Consider the following 15,090-nt stretch of genomic DNA (forward strand, 5'->3'; position numbering starts at 1 on the left):
GTTATAGTAAGTTCTTCCCAAGTAATTTCTGCAAGATGAGAACATCTAGACATGTTAGGTACTTAACTTACTAGACTATGTTAGATACCAAAGAACAGCATAAATTCTAAGCACACTGCAGCATTTAGTATATTTATCTCACAATATCCTTGTAAAGAAGAGGAATAATATTGTCTCAGCTTTACAAAGTGAAACAAACACAGAACAAACGTGACACTTTTAAAACATATTAAGTATTCAGTTCCTATAAGCGCCAAGTGCCTAATTACTGTTAAAAATCTGGATGTACGTGTCTTAGACTAAGCCATTGAGAAAAACAAATCTGTGACAAAAGTGATCTAAATTGGGAGCTTTGAAGTTATTAACTATATAGAACTACTACTGCTGCCTCTCTGCTTTTTCTGTCTCTGATGAGGTCTAATTTTAAAAAGATAAAAAATAAATAATCTATTTCAAACATCCTTCTTTCATGTCTAGTTGAAGTATGGTGACTATGGTATCTCCTTGTTACACACATTAACCAATTCAACATTTGCCAAAACTATACTTCAAGTCCATTCTGCCTAACCTTGCATAAAAAAATCCCTGAATATTCTAACATACACAAACCTAAAAAAATGAGCTGAATTATCTTCATGCTTTAATCATTCACTCTCATCGTACAATCCAAAGATATAAAAGTAAATAAAATGGAACCATTTACTTGCTCTGCAGCATCAACATGTTCTACTAGTTTGTCCATACCAGCCCTGTTCAACACCAGCAGTCAACCTTGAGAAGTCGTTTTTGAAAATACAGTTTAACACAGAAACATCAACTCAGCAAAGTACCTCTCAGGATATATTCACCTGCAGTTTAAGAAAACGTGTGGGTTAATGCAGAGGGAAATCTCTGCTTTTCTGATGCAAAGCTGTGAGCTTTAGATTATCTTAGAGCACAGGCAATTCACAGAGGAACTACATATTCAGATACTTTCAATGAATATGTATACATTAGTCTTTTTGTTATTTTCCTTAAGGGAAAATATTACATCAAAGCAAAGCTAGTTTGGCCTATTACAGAAATTATTTGTTGTGTATACTTGTGTGTTTCAGAAACAGGTTTTCTTAGTAATAAATATTTCCCACAAAGAGGAAGAAATTTTTAGTTCATTATTTTCCAAATAAGTTAAAGCAAGAAAAACGGCCAAAATCTTATCTTGATTTGGTTAAACTATTGTGTTTTAAACCCAGCAGTGACCAAAAAAAAAAAAAAAACACATTTCAACAGAGTAAAATTAAATATTTTCTAGGGCTAACTTCTTACATACCTAGCCATAGGACCATGCATACAAAAGAATCAGGAGTGTCCAAATCTTGCACTAACTTCACAGTACTTCTAGTTCCCACATACTCCACAACTTTAAGACTATTCTAAAGTATTGTCTCCTTTGTCTTCTTATTCCTTTACATCTTTCTAAAGGATACTTCGCATTTCAGCTTCTGGGAGATATTACAGAATAGATGAATTGTTGCTCAATACCAAGTTGAATACATCTTATTGCTCATTATTACAAGCGGGACTTAAGATTCACAGTAAGTTCCAGACTTGTGTCTTCTTTCCTTTTCATGTCCAGATGTGACTTCCATTATCCTCCTTCTTCTGTTGTACATTTCTTCACTGAAGATTTCCCTCATGTATTTATTACAGCAGATTGCTGTGGTTTAACCCCGGCGGGTAACTAAGCACCCCACAGCCACTCACTCACTCCTCACACACACTCCCTCAGGGGGATGAGGAGAAGAATCAGGAAAAAGAAAATGAAACTTGTGGGTTGAGATAGAAACTGTTTAATAACTAAAATAATATATAATAATATATAATAATAATAACTGCAATGAAAAGGAAGATAACAAAAAGAGAGAGAAATAAAACCCAAGACAGGCAAGAGGTGCACAGTGCAGTTGCTCACCACCTGCTGACCGATGCCCAGCCAGTCCCCGAGCAGCAATCTGCCCCCTGCCAGCCTTCCCCCAAGTTTATATACTGGGCATGATGTCCTATGGTATGGAATATGTCTTTGGCCAGTTTGGGTCAGCTGTCCTGACTATGTCTCCTCCCAATTTCTTGTGCCCCTCCAGCCTTCTCACTTGCAGGGCATAGGAAGTTGAAAAATCCTTGGCTTCATATGAACACTAGTTTGCAACAACTAAAACCATCGGTGTGTTATCAACATTATTCTCATACTAAAAGCAAAACCCGGCACTATACCAGCTACCAGGAAGAAATGTAACTCTGTCCCAGCTGAAACCAGGACACAGATGCTCTACCACTTAAAGTTATTTCTATGGTAAACTACTAGGAAAAAATACTGAACCAAAACACCAAGTAGAATGAACTATAGAATAAAACATTTTAAGTCTAAGTTCATAAAATTAGTTGTGTGTATTAACAAACAAACAGATACTAAGATTATTACACTGAACTGTAGCAAAGGTCTAGAAACCTGAAATTGTTGGGACAACAGCATACAAATGATTGAATTGTTGGACAATAGCATACAAATGATTGAGTGAAGCAAATAAGAGATGCCTCCTAAATTGCACATTTTCTCCTACTAGAGGTTGCTCATCATTCCTTCTGGGTTACTTTAGAGGAAGGTGCTGAACCAACCTGCTGAGATGCCTTAAAGCGACCTGTAAAAAATTCGAGCTTAATTTAATTTGGTGAGAGTGAAGAGGGCTCCAGTCTTGAGGAGAAGGGCCATTCTAATTATGCTGCCTTCTGAGAGACCACTGTTGTGTCTTGCTAGCTGCTGGAAACTTCACAACCTGTCATTAATGCTAGTAATTTCAGTAGAAAAGCTGACACTAACTAATGTAAAAAACAAAGCAACGTAACAGAAAAACTGAAGTAGGAATCTAGTAGGAAATTTCTGGTTATCTTTCTGAAGAAACTCAAAAATATTTTTTTCCACTAAATTTATTTCTAAATAAGTTTTTAGTTTTTCTTTCCAGTCAAGAGACAGAAATCTCCCACTAAAAACAAACAAAAACCAACAAAAAACTAACAAACTGCATTTCTAACCCTACAGTTAATTTGGATGTATCTTAATTTGATCTGTAACAGCTGTCTGCTTTTCCTCACCATTATGTTAGTTAATGCATGTCAAAGCACATTTTCTATGTAAGGAAGAGCTGTTTTGGCTTCTGTTTGCATACTCTATATTGAAGCAGTAGCTCCAGAAGGGGCTGGGCTCTGATATACTGTTTATCTTCTCATATTAAAAATATCAAAAAGTCAGAATCTGAACTAAATACTTTGAAGGAATGGAAAGTAAACCTCTTGACTGCCCAAAATGAACATCTTGCATAGCCACACTTTTCAGGTTAGCTTTTAAAAGGCAAACAGACATGGAAAGAAAGCCTAATGTCTGTCTTCATTAAAATCACCAGAAGCAAAGCTAGCAAAACCTGTATCAACTAAAACTGCCACTGAAGTTGTACTTAATTAAATTCTTTCCTATACTGCCCACCTCTACTCTTAAAGAAAATCTTTCTCTCCTGCCAATCCCAGTTAAAAAGATGGGGGGAAAGTGCTTTGGAGCTAACATTCCCCCTTGGGTATGTTTCAGGGACACAGTAATAAGTTGGAGCCATGTTCTGCTGGACTCCCAGGTCTGACATTCTGCAGACTGTCAGCTACTGCTGCTTTGGATTCACCCCCAGCTTCTTCAAGCCCAAACCACATCCACATCTAAGGCACAACCAAGATTTAAGTACATTAATGTACACAATCTTATGTTTTGCTCAACTACAAATACATTCTGAAATTCTACAGAATCTCTCAGCATTTCTTTGCAACATAAAAAATTGAATTGTTCTGGACTTTAACCTAGGGGTTTTGCTTACAATTGCTGCTAAACTTGAGAGTAATTAAACATGACACAAGGTGGTGTCAGGTTGGATTAGCTTTAAAAAACTGCAGTATCAACAAAGAGTTTCTCTGTTCATGTTCATGGCCAACCCCAGACTTAATGATGTTCACTGAGTTATATCAAGTATGATTTCACCCTTCTATAAAAAGCAAATATTCATATATTAACATTTACTAATTATCCCCCCCTTCCTCACGTCGCTTTTTAAGTGACAAAGTAATTCAAAAGGAAAATAAGAAAAGATTGAATTTTCTAACCACAAATATTCCTTCTCATCTTCAGTGAAATTACTAGAGACAATGAACTATGTTACAGCCACTACAAATGCCAAAACACACTTTCGGATAATCATGCAAAATCTGCTCATAAACCCATCCATCAGTGTTTGGAAATACAAAGAACTCCACGCTCTTCTCTCAGGTAAGCAGTCTAAATGAAGTCACCTCTGTTTTCAAACCAAGGACTGGACATTCCTGTAAGTTCTGTCATCTTGCATTGAATGTAGAAATTGGCAGTTTAGATGAAGTCACAAAAAGACAAATTGAAGTTTACACTACAACAGCTAGCAATTGTCATTTACTTTAAACTCCAAGTGTGTAGCATTTTGCTTGAAGCACTGGCCAGGATTTCCCATTTTACTTTTGTAAAATCATAGGTACATTACACAGAAGTAGAAGCAATTTATATAATATTCCAACCTGCAGCTCAACTGCTTGAATTTGGGGTTCACATAAAAAAATTGGCAGAATCAGCTCAGCTTCATGGATAAAAAAAGAATAAGCATAATATGCTTTCCTACACCACAAATCTGTCTGGCATGGAAGACAGCACAACTGCTGTATGAATAGAGGCTATGTAGGATATGTAAGAGCTTTTAATATAAAACCATGGACAGTGTCTAAGACAGTAAAAGAGTAGTAAGTAGCAGTAGTTCCAGCAGTAAGCAATTATATGGCTCATGACAGTCACCTCTGGTTTGCTATCCTCTAGTTATGTTTTACATTTGAGGGCAATCACTAAAAAACCTTGGAAGGAGTAGAGCTCCACACACACATCCAACTTCAACCCAGTTTTTTCATGAGAACACCTTTTTTAGTCTAGTGTGCACAACTAGAAAAATAAAGGGCAAAAGATGATCTAACCCTGAATGAAGTGTAACATCCAGAGGTAAACTAGCATACTTCAGAATAATCACTAATAAAATGACCTTTAAGTTTTATTTATGAAGTCTGCTTTAGAAATAGACTGCTTGAGCAACACTGGCCTGAACGATCTAGCTCCTAGACCAGACTGCTATACTGTTGCAAGATTTGGCAGAACAGAAATTACATCCCAAATGCTATTTTTTTGTTCTTTATTTTTGGTGTGATCTGCAAAGTTTCACTAGATAGATGATTTCACTGTTTACCTTCCCACAGTTCAGAAAAGGCATTCACAGTCTGCAGGAAGCTTTTCCCCAAACGCAAAATTTATTTATGGGATAAAGTACTATCACGAAAGCTTTAGGCTATCACAAATATGAATGCAGTACAGAAATATCATATTAAATATGGGCATAAGAAAATTTGCTTTAATAAGCTAAACACTTCAGAACCTACCAGAATACATTGTTCCTAAACATAAAGAGTATGTGTTAAACATTTTTCAGGAAAGAAACTTTCCATTCAGCTATAAACTAACACAGATATAGAAATACTCAGAGACACGTTCCTGGAAGAAGAAATCCCTAGCTAGTCAGTCACAAGCACTCTTGAGTTTCCCGTTATTTGCTCATTTTTTTCAGTTAAGATGATGTTCTAGTTCAGAGTTAAGGGAAAAGAAATCCGCTGTTAAATATTCAATATAGCTAGCGAGATACCATTTCTACCAAGAACAAATACTCCTCACAAAGCATACTGAAGTTGTGCCCTTTTGTATACTTCAAAATCCAGAGAGAATGGCAGCTATCTGAACAGTTCACACACTGTCTAGTGGAAAAGTAGCTATTTTATTTTCTGATGCGTTTAATGCATCATAATTGTACACGATGCCTTAAAAATTCAAAACAAGATAATTTGCAGACCTCAATACCAACTCAAAGGTACCACTGTTCTGCACCAATTACTTGTGAGAGCTGAAGCAGGAAGAAGCAGGTAATTGTCTTTATCACTTCCACAGCTCTTAAGTTGTTCTGGTGTCCCAGAAATACTAAAAGAGATTTCAAGAAGCTTACTTCTCTGTTACAAAACTACAGAAACAAAAATACTACCACATACAAGATTATTTTGAAGCAAATACTAAAACACGGTATACCAAAGCAAGGTAACATTTATGGTCACTTTCACACATTTCCTAAAAACTGATGTACAATATGGCATTCTTTCTCTAATTAGATTTATTTTATCTGCATACTGCATGACGAACTCCCGTAAGAATTACTTAACAAAAATAAATATCCCTGTTCCTGGTCTTACTGTAGTCAGTATTGCCTATTTCCTTCCAATTAAATTCTCATTTCATTTGTAATTAATTTTTACTGAAACATAAGGCACATCAGTCTCTGCAGAGACTCAGGTTAGATATTAGGAAATTAGAGAGAATAGTCTGAGGAAGTCATGTTTAATTTTGAAAATCTATCATATTTATGAAATTGGGATCTATCAATGCAAAGTAGACCTAAAGCAATTTGGCAACATTCTGATCTGCTATAAACAGGCTGTTCAGTGAATAAGCAACTCTTTCAAGGGTAACATTTGAAAATGTGCCAGAGCAACAAATTTATTGATTTATAATAATGAAAAGGCTGTATTTAGATAACTGATAGATCCAAAGCCCTCTAAAGTCATAAAAAGTGTTTCAGCAGGCTCAGCTTAAGGACACAGTTAAAAATAATACAAGGTTATTCATTGCAGGACCATGTAACACCAAGCAGTTAAACACAACCATTGGCTTTTAAGAGAACAGATGTGGTATGACTAATATTGACTTTTCTGCTCTGCCTGTTGAGTGAAAGATTAGTATAATCTGCCATTTATTTTGATACTGAAATTAGAAAGGTTATGAGATCATTTTGTCCTGAAGTCACATAAGATAAATGTGGAAGAGAAATCCCTTCACAGTTGCTTGGACTTTTCACCTCTTGAAGGAAGTAGATTCTGTCTTACTCCACACAAAAGATGCCTGACTTGAACATAACAAGGATTACTGAAGATATTGTGTTAGTCCTTCTCAGGATTTTTATCAGAAGACATTATTAATAATGACTTTTGAAAGCCCCACCACCTGAAGATTTGCAATCAGGCAGAAGACTCACAGAATCATCTAGGTTGGAAAGGACCTTTAAGATCATCCAGTCCAACCATTAACCTAACTCTGAGTTCCCAACTACACCTCAGCGCTATGTTGACCCAACTCTTAAACACCTCCAGAGATGGGGACTCCACCACCTCCCTGGGCAGCCCATTCCAACGCCTAACAACCCGTTCTGTAAAGAAATGCTTCCTAATATCTAGTCTAATCACTCAACTGCCCTTTAAAAAAAAAAAAAAAACCACACCAAGTATTTCATACTTTCAAAATTGTTGAGAAAAAATTCAGTTTAACTAAAATATACTGTGAACAGCTAAACAGACAAATAAAAGTTATACAAATTAGTTTGTATTTACGATCACTAGGTTGTTACTTCAGGTTCTCAGAAATCTTATTCTGCAAGACAATCCATGCCAAACATTTACAACACAAATAGATAAGGTGAGCACATTTGTCAGGGAAAACAAAGGCAAAACAACTTGCTCAGTGTCACACAGCAGGATAGGGGTGAAGAGCTTCCAAAACTTAATTCCTGTTATATCCAAAATGTTTTATTGATTGATCACAGGCCTAAATGCATGATTTTAGCATGCATTGCATGTATATGTGTGCAGCTTCAAAAAATAACTATTGAACTGAAAAAGCTGTCATTTCTTGTAGTTGTCTTATAACAAGCTAACCTAATCATGCTCATTCTTTTATGACCACCAAAAACTTCCAAATTTCACTTATGAATGTACTTGACACCCAGTTTACTTTGTCCTTCTTAGAAGACTTCACCCATGCACAGAGTTGCACTGACATAGCTCTGGAGCTTCTGGTCTTCGAAGGGTTTGACTCAGTTCGTATTTCTTTCTGCATGTGACCTACCAGTGCATCTGGAAAAGTAAACCAACCTGAGCAGGTTCACATACCAGATCAGTAACAGAGACAGGAATAGAAATCAGGTCTCCAAGTTCCAGAAAAACATTAATTCTGTGAATTACATAACTACCAAAGCAGCAAGGAAGTTGTAAATCGCTAAATATCCTCACTGAGCCAAGGATTTGGAATACTTCACAGATAAAAACAGCAATAGGGGTCTACATGTGGTTTAAATTAATTAGCTACCATAAGACTTTGATTTTATCCCCATGTAAGCAATATGGAGCATATTTACCATGCTTGCTGCCTATTTCCAACCTCACCACTAAGGCAGAGAGCACTTTTCATAGAAATACACTTTTTAAAAAAAGGTAGAAAGGCCTCCATCACTTACTCAGGATTACAAGGAAAAACAAATACATAGCCCAGTACAGCTGATGCACTTATCAGTGCTAAAGCTCAGGTACAGTAAGTTCTCATCCAATCTATTTAAAGCTCCTCTCCTCCGACTTTGCAGGAAAAGCCCTTCAGGAACAGAATGTGTAATGTTAGATGTCTTCTTTTCCTTCAGTTTTACAAGTTTTTACTCTCATCTTCAAGCAGGTAAGCCTCCTACAGGTTCCAGTGAAATACCAGGGCAGGAAGACACGATAGTTTCAAAAACCTTGAAACAGGTTCATCAAAAAATGGTGATCCAAATAATTACCATAGAGTTTTCTTGAAAAACTTTTGCTTTCTTCCTTCTGTTACCAAATGTAATAAAATACACTACAGGGTTCAAGAGATTAGCAGTTTTCTAGCATAGTCAGATAGAAAAAACTTTGTTTTTTCCACATTTAATCTCCCTGGATGTTCTGATATTAGAAGAGTTCCATATATCATAGATAGCTCTCCAATGAATTCTCTTCATGTAATATAACCAGTCTGCAGGCACACAAAAGGGTATCTAACATCAACATTTTTAAAGGACAAGAATTTTCTTAAATTTCAGAAATTATTCATTATCCATGTACTCATTGAAGCATCTGAAATAAAACTGAGTCAATGGGGATCATTAGCTTTGCTATCCTTTTAATGAGGAGCTTCACAATATAATTTGACATTCTAGTTCACTTCAATAAAACTTCTTGTGTGGTAACAACTACCAAACACATTTAAGAGTTCCACAATAGCCAGCTTCATGGACAGCACCTTAAGGAAAAATCACACAATTAAATCTGCTTTCATTGATGCCTTGAAGTTAGAAAAGCACAAGCATCAAAATGAAAGAAATTAAAATTAGATGTTATTCAAATTGAACAAAATCATTGTTAAAAATTAGCTGTCACCTTGGACTATTACAGTAATTTATATTTTTCTCCATTTTCTCTTTAAAAGCTACATGTTATTCTATTAGATTTTTATTGACATTCAATCAATGCTGTAATAATTTGAGTACATCTGGTTTTTCTATTTTATTTCTATCCTAGACATTGAGTCATACAGAATTTCTCAGAAATCATAAATATGCATTTTCAAGTTAGTACAAGATTCAGATCTCAAGGACATAAAAAAGATGGCTTGTTTTGTGAGGTTTTACTTCTAGCCACAGAATGGAAAAAAGTATCATTTTGCTTTTTGAGGTGAATAAGGTCTTCCTACTGACACAAAACACTGGCAGAACTGAGACAAGGTAGAGATGTAGATCTGCAGGGAGAGAAACCAAGAACAGCAGTATGAAAGGACACTCGAGTTATCTGTCAAACATGAAAGTGTCTAAAATCTTCTATTGTACAGCTTAAAGTTACTTTCTTAGTGGTCCATAAGTGGCATTCATTACTTAGCCATATTCTCCCAGTGTTGATTATCAGACAAGAATAGAACTAAGCTGCATAACCGAAGTGAAGAAAGGTTTATAGATAATTGTGTCATAATTAAAACTATGTTAATTGAATGGATTTATGGTAGCATTTTCTTGCTGTGGTTATTTTTTCTCTTATTATCTCATAAAATTTTAATCACAAGGTCAAAGCAGACAGGTTGCTAATTACTTTTACCTTCCCATCTGTGATATTTGAAAATTACACCAATTAAGTAGTAGAGTGGAAAGGTTTCAAAGTTCTCTAACACAACCCAAGAACTGGAAATTCACAAAGAGCTGCTGGCCAAAGTGGGAAAGATAATCATTGCTGTTATCAGTCAGTGCTTTAGATTTCAAAGCATAGCCTAAACCACAGAATATGCTGGCTTAATGACAAACTCAGTGGTTCTAACACACTCTGAATGTGTGAATGTGCTACTGATTATTGTAGCAGTCTAGCCCATTGAGTGTTTAATTATTTATTTTTTCAGGGCAACAGGGCTACTTCATATATGCTTTTAGCTGATCTCAACTATTTTCACTACTGAAACACTCATGATTCCTAATCAATGGGACTCAGAGCAAGATTACTGGGCTACTTCTACTGTCACATGGTGTTATAAGTGGCTTTAATCAGAGATGCTTTGCCCATGAATGGTAAGACTCAGAATTACATAAAGATGAAACAGTTAAAGCACTCTGGCTTTGAAAGTTACAGCCCATGGCTTATTACTCTCAATGAAGCAGAAATCTTTAAAATTGAAATAGCCCAAAGTAATGTATTGCTACGCTAAGTGGGGAACCAAATGTAAGCCCTCTACCTGGGAGCATACTTTATTTAAATATGCTAGAATCTCAAACTCGGATTCTCCACCCACTCTCAGTAATTTTGCTCTGGTGCAGACAGTGGATTTCCAGGATGTCACCACCAATTTACACCAGCATCAAGAGTATTTGATCATCTTAGAGTGCACCAGTAGTGTAGGGAAAAGAAAACCAACAAGTCCAGACAGCAAGAGGAAGAGCATTTAAAAACAGAACATGCTGTAAAAAATGAAAAAGAATGCCCTGAAGAGCAAGATTCTAAAGCGCATCTATGAAAACAAAGGCAACCCAAAATTACAAATATATATCAAAGCATAGCGGGCAATTCAAAACAGAGTCATAATCAATGTAGTATGTCTACGAAGGCTAACTAATGTATCCAGACTTAAAAAACCTTTAACACGCACTTGCAAGGTCAGTACGTTGCGTGGAGCTATGTGAATGCGTTCAGAACTCAAAGGTGTCAAAGCGATGCAGTTTGCATTGCTAGTAATAGTAAGTCTGAATGGAAAGACTTGTCAGAAAATAAAAAAAAAAAAGTCATTTTTTTCAAAGTATCATAATTGAAGAAATCACTACTCAAAGACACTGTTATCATCCATTAAAAAAGAAGTTTAGAAATTAGCTTGCTCTCCATAAGTCCAAATAAAGTCTTTGAGACCAGCTATGATGTGTTTCCTTTTATCCTTTTACTCATACATAAAAATTGATTAAGAAATCAGAAAGCTAAATCACCTCAACATTAAATAAACAAAAATGTCAAACACTTGCTTTTGACTTTCCTTTATAATTAATTTCGTACATTAAGAACATTGCCTCTGACATGGGATGCAAGCTAGATGAGGCAGACAAAAAAATAGCGAGGCAAGATCAAGGCCTAACTACAGAACATGCCCTTCTTCCGTTTCTTACAAATAGAAGTATTCTTTACTAAGGAACCTCTCCCACACTGGAAGTTTTGGTGTTATATTCCTGCATTCAGACTCTTTCCCTCTGAAGCTCAGAATAAACCACTTCATTAAAACAACAGTTAGGCCCAGCCAAGCAGTGCAAGGAACATTTCCCAGGTCAGATTTCTCATCTGACCTCTGCAGCAAGCTCATTCCTGTCCTACACTGGCATAACACAAGCAGAATCAGGCAAATGGACTTCTGCAGCTTAAAGATAGAGCTTATGTTTTGCTGTGTTTCCAGGATAATTTTACAAAATTGATGAAATTAGAAGGAAATATCCCTAGCTGTCCCATAAAATGCTCCTTTCTTAAACTGCCATTCTCACTTGTTCCTAATGCCCTACTAATGCAGCATTGTGAGGATTCAAATGCAATTAACTTTTCTCCCCAGTCTCTGACCTCCTTATTACCATCCTGCAACCAGGGATCTCGGGTACTGTGCCCATTTCAGACGTAACCGTTCATGTAACACATTTCCTATCACTGTCAGAGCCTATTCCAACTCTATTTTTTTTCCTTGGTTATATTTATGATATTCAACTCTTGGTACATAAGGTGTTCAATGCATTTTTACTACTTACATTGCATTGAACACGATAATTTTGCTTTTAAAATTTGTAAACTGCTTTTAAACTGATGGGTTATGCAGTGTGCTCAGTTACCTAGAGGTTATTTATTCCACTTCTGTACGCATCTCCCAAGTCTTTCATCATGCAATATTCACATACTCCAAGGAAAAGACATTAACTGGTGTTGAAAAAGTAAGGATGCAAATATAGTAAGATTCTACAGGAGGCTCCACAGACAATGCAATACATTTGCTGCACATCAAAAACATCTTTAACAACTTCAAAGAAATTTAATTCCCCTACGTAAAATGTACTGGAATATATTTCTTGATAAATATGTTGTTCTAGAATAATATTGGGGGTAAAACTTGACAACAGTTATAAATCAGAGGTTACATATGCTAATACTGGTTTTCAGACTAAACATTCTCCTTTCTTGTGCTCAATATGTTACAAAAAAGTCCTTATTAGAAATACACATAACTTTTTATCTCTGAAAAAGGCCTACAGTTTCCACTAGCTGCTCTACCTCTGTGTGCAAAAGATGTCCACTGTTTCAGAGGTACCATTCCCTATCTATTACCACCAGTTAAATTTTCAAAACCAACCTGGCAAACAAAAAGAACAAAATTCTTTAAAAGAAGAGCATCTGACTCAGTCTTTCCTGTCTTCTCTCATTTCATACGAGTGCTTCTAGACTACATGGTCTAGTACTGCTGTAAGTTCTATGGACTTCTTAACACCAAAGTATGTACTAATAATGCACGTTCAGATCAGCCAATCAGCACTAATAGCTAACGAAATTCTTCCTCACCTCCTTACTATTTTTACCTGAGGACCTCTTCCATTCTTTCACTCCAACTTCTAAACATCTAAATACCATCTCCAAAATAAAACTGGGTACCAATGCCTCATCCAAAATAAAACTTTCTCTGAGATTAGGCACTGAAACAAGGTAAACTTTATTCATCTCTTATTGTCTAGATGATCCATGACCGGGTTTCAGGTGCAAAGTACTGTAATGATTAGACTCCTGCTCCTCAACCAATACCCAACAGTTATCCATGGCAGACAAGCACTGTACTATTTTACACTTACTCCAATGCTACTAATTCTACTATTACATCTAACAAATCTACTTGATTTGTGGTTTAACCAGAATTAAGTTATAGTTCAGAGTAAAGAAATCCAGTTGTACAAACTGCACAGTGTGTGCACCTGGCCACTATCTAAAGACCAGATTAACAGAAGTATCTGTGATGGTTTGTGTGGCGGGATTTTGGTAGCAGGGGAGGGGGCTACAGTGGTGCCCCCTGTGAGAAGCTTCTCGGAGCTCCCCTGGTTCCAAGTGGGACCTGCCTCTGGCCAAGGCCGAGCCAATTAGTGATGCTGGCTGCACCTCTGTGGTAACATATTTAAGAAGGGGAACCTGAGAGCTGGGGACATGGAGGAGGCGTTATGAGAAGGGCACCTGTGCAAACATCGAGGTTGGTGGAAGGAAGGAGGAGGAAGGGGGGAGGTGTGTCAGAGCAGAGAGCCTCCCTGCCACCACGGAGGTCACCAGAGGAGCAGAGATTCACCTGTGGCCTGGGGAGGACCCTCGGAACTCTGCGGGAAGACAAAGTTTGGCAGTGAGAGGACTGCAACACATGGAGGTGACCCACGCCAGAGCATCTCAAGAAGAACGTATCCCATGGAAGGGCTCACAGTGGAGAAAGTTTGTGGAGGACTGTCTCCCTGAGAGGGACGCCACAGGGAGCAGGGGGCAGAATGCAGAAGACTGTTTTACCATGTTGTTTTATCTTGGAGAAAGAAGTGGCCAAGTGATTGCACCCCCCATCCCCTGCCCCTGTGCTGCTGGAGGAGGAGGTAGAGATATCGGGAACAAAACTGAGCCCGGGAAGAAGGGAGGGGTGGGGGGAGGTTGTTTTAAGATACAGTAACACTTCTCACTACCCCACTCTCTCTGTTAAGTGTTGGTTTCCTTAGTGTTTGAATTAAAGTGATGTTCTTGTTTTTATTCCCCTAACAAGTCTGTCTTTTTTTGCTTGTGACCGTTTAAATGGGTGACACACACACACACACACACCCCCCATTCTCATCTCCATTCCTTGAGCCTTCTTGTTTTTCTCCTTCTCAGTGCTGGGTGGGAAGGAGTGAGTGAATGGCTGTGCACTGCTCATTTGCCCTCTGGGCCTAAACCACGACAGTATCTGAGCACCTAATGCTTGTAGCTGCCTACTGTGATTTTATACAAAATAAACAAGCTAGGCAGCTAGCCTTCAGTGAAGTCTCATAATACCTGGCTAAAAGTATATCTATGCCTGTCCCTAGATCACTTCCCAGATCTTCCCACAGTGGACAAACAGTTTTAAATATTGCTGATGGGGAGGCAGGGAGAAATTCCACATTCTTGGGTGGGAGGATGGCACTACATGTTTAACAAATACTGTATGAGAATACATGAGACACTACAAGATTAATGAAGCCACGTTTTAAAATCCAGCATTATATTTTGAAGAATTTACTGGTTTACTGCCTTTTAATTGCATATTTTAAAACTTGAGGAGTATAATCAAATATCATTGTATACACAATTTACATATACATATAATTATCATATATATTAAGAGTTTCTGTTTAGAATACAAAAGTTGAAAGCCTAATCAGTATCCAGCAAATGTTAATTACATATCGTAAGCTTAAATGTTATGGATCACATTTTGAAAAGCACCTAACTGATTTACAAGGCAATGAAAATTGAAGGCACAAACTAACTTTCAATTAATATATCTAGTATCCGTTGCATTTTTGTGAGGAGTAATTCTTTTGAATA

Source organism: Strix aluco, chromosome 10, assembly GCF_031877795.1.
Source record: "Strix aluco isolate bStrAlu1 chromosome 10, bStrAlu1.hap1, whole genome shotgun sequence".
In the NCBI taxonomy this organism is placed as follows: Eukaryota; Metazoa; Chordata; class Aves; order Strigiformes; family Strigidae; genus Strix; species Strix aluco.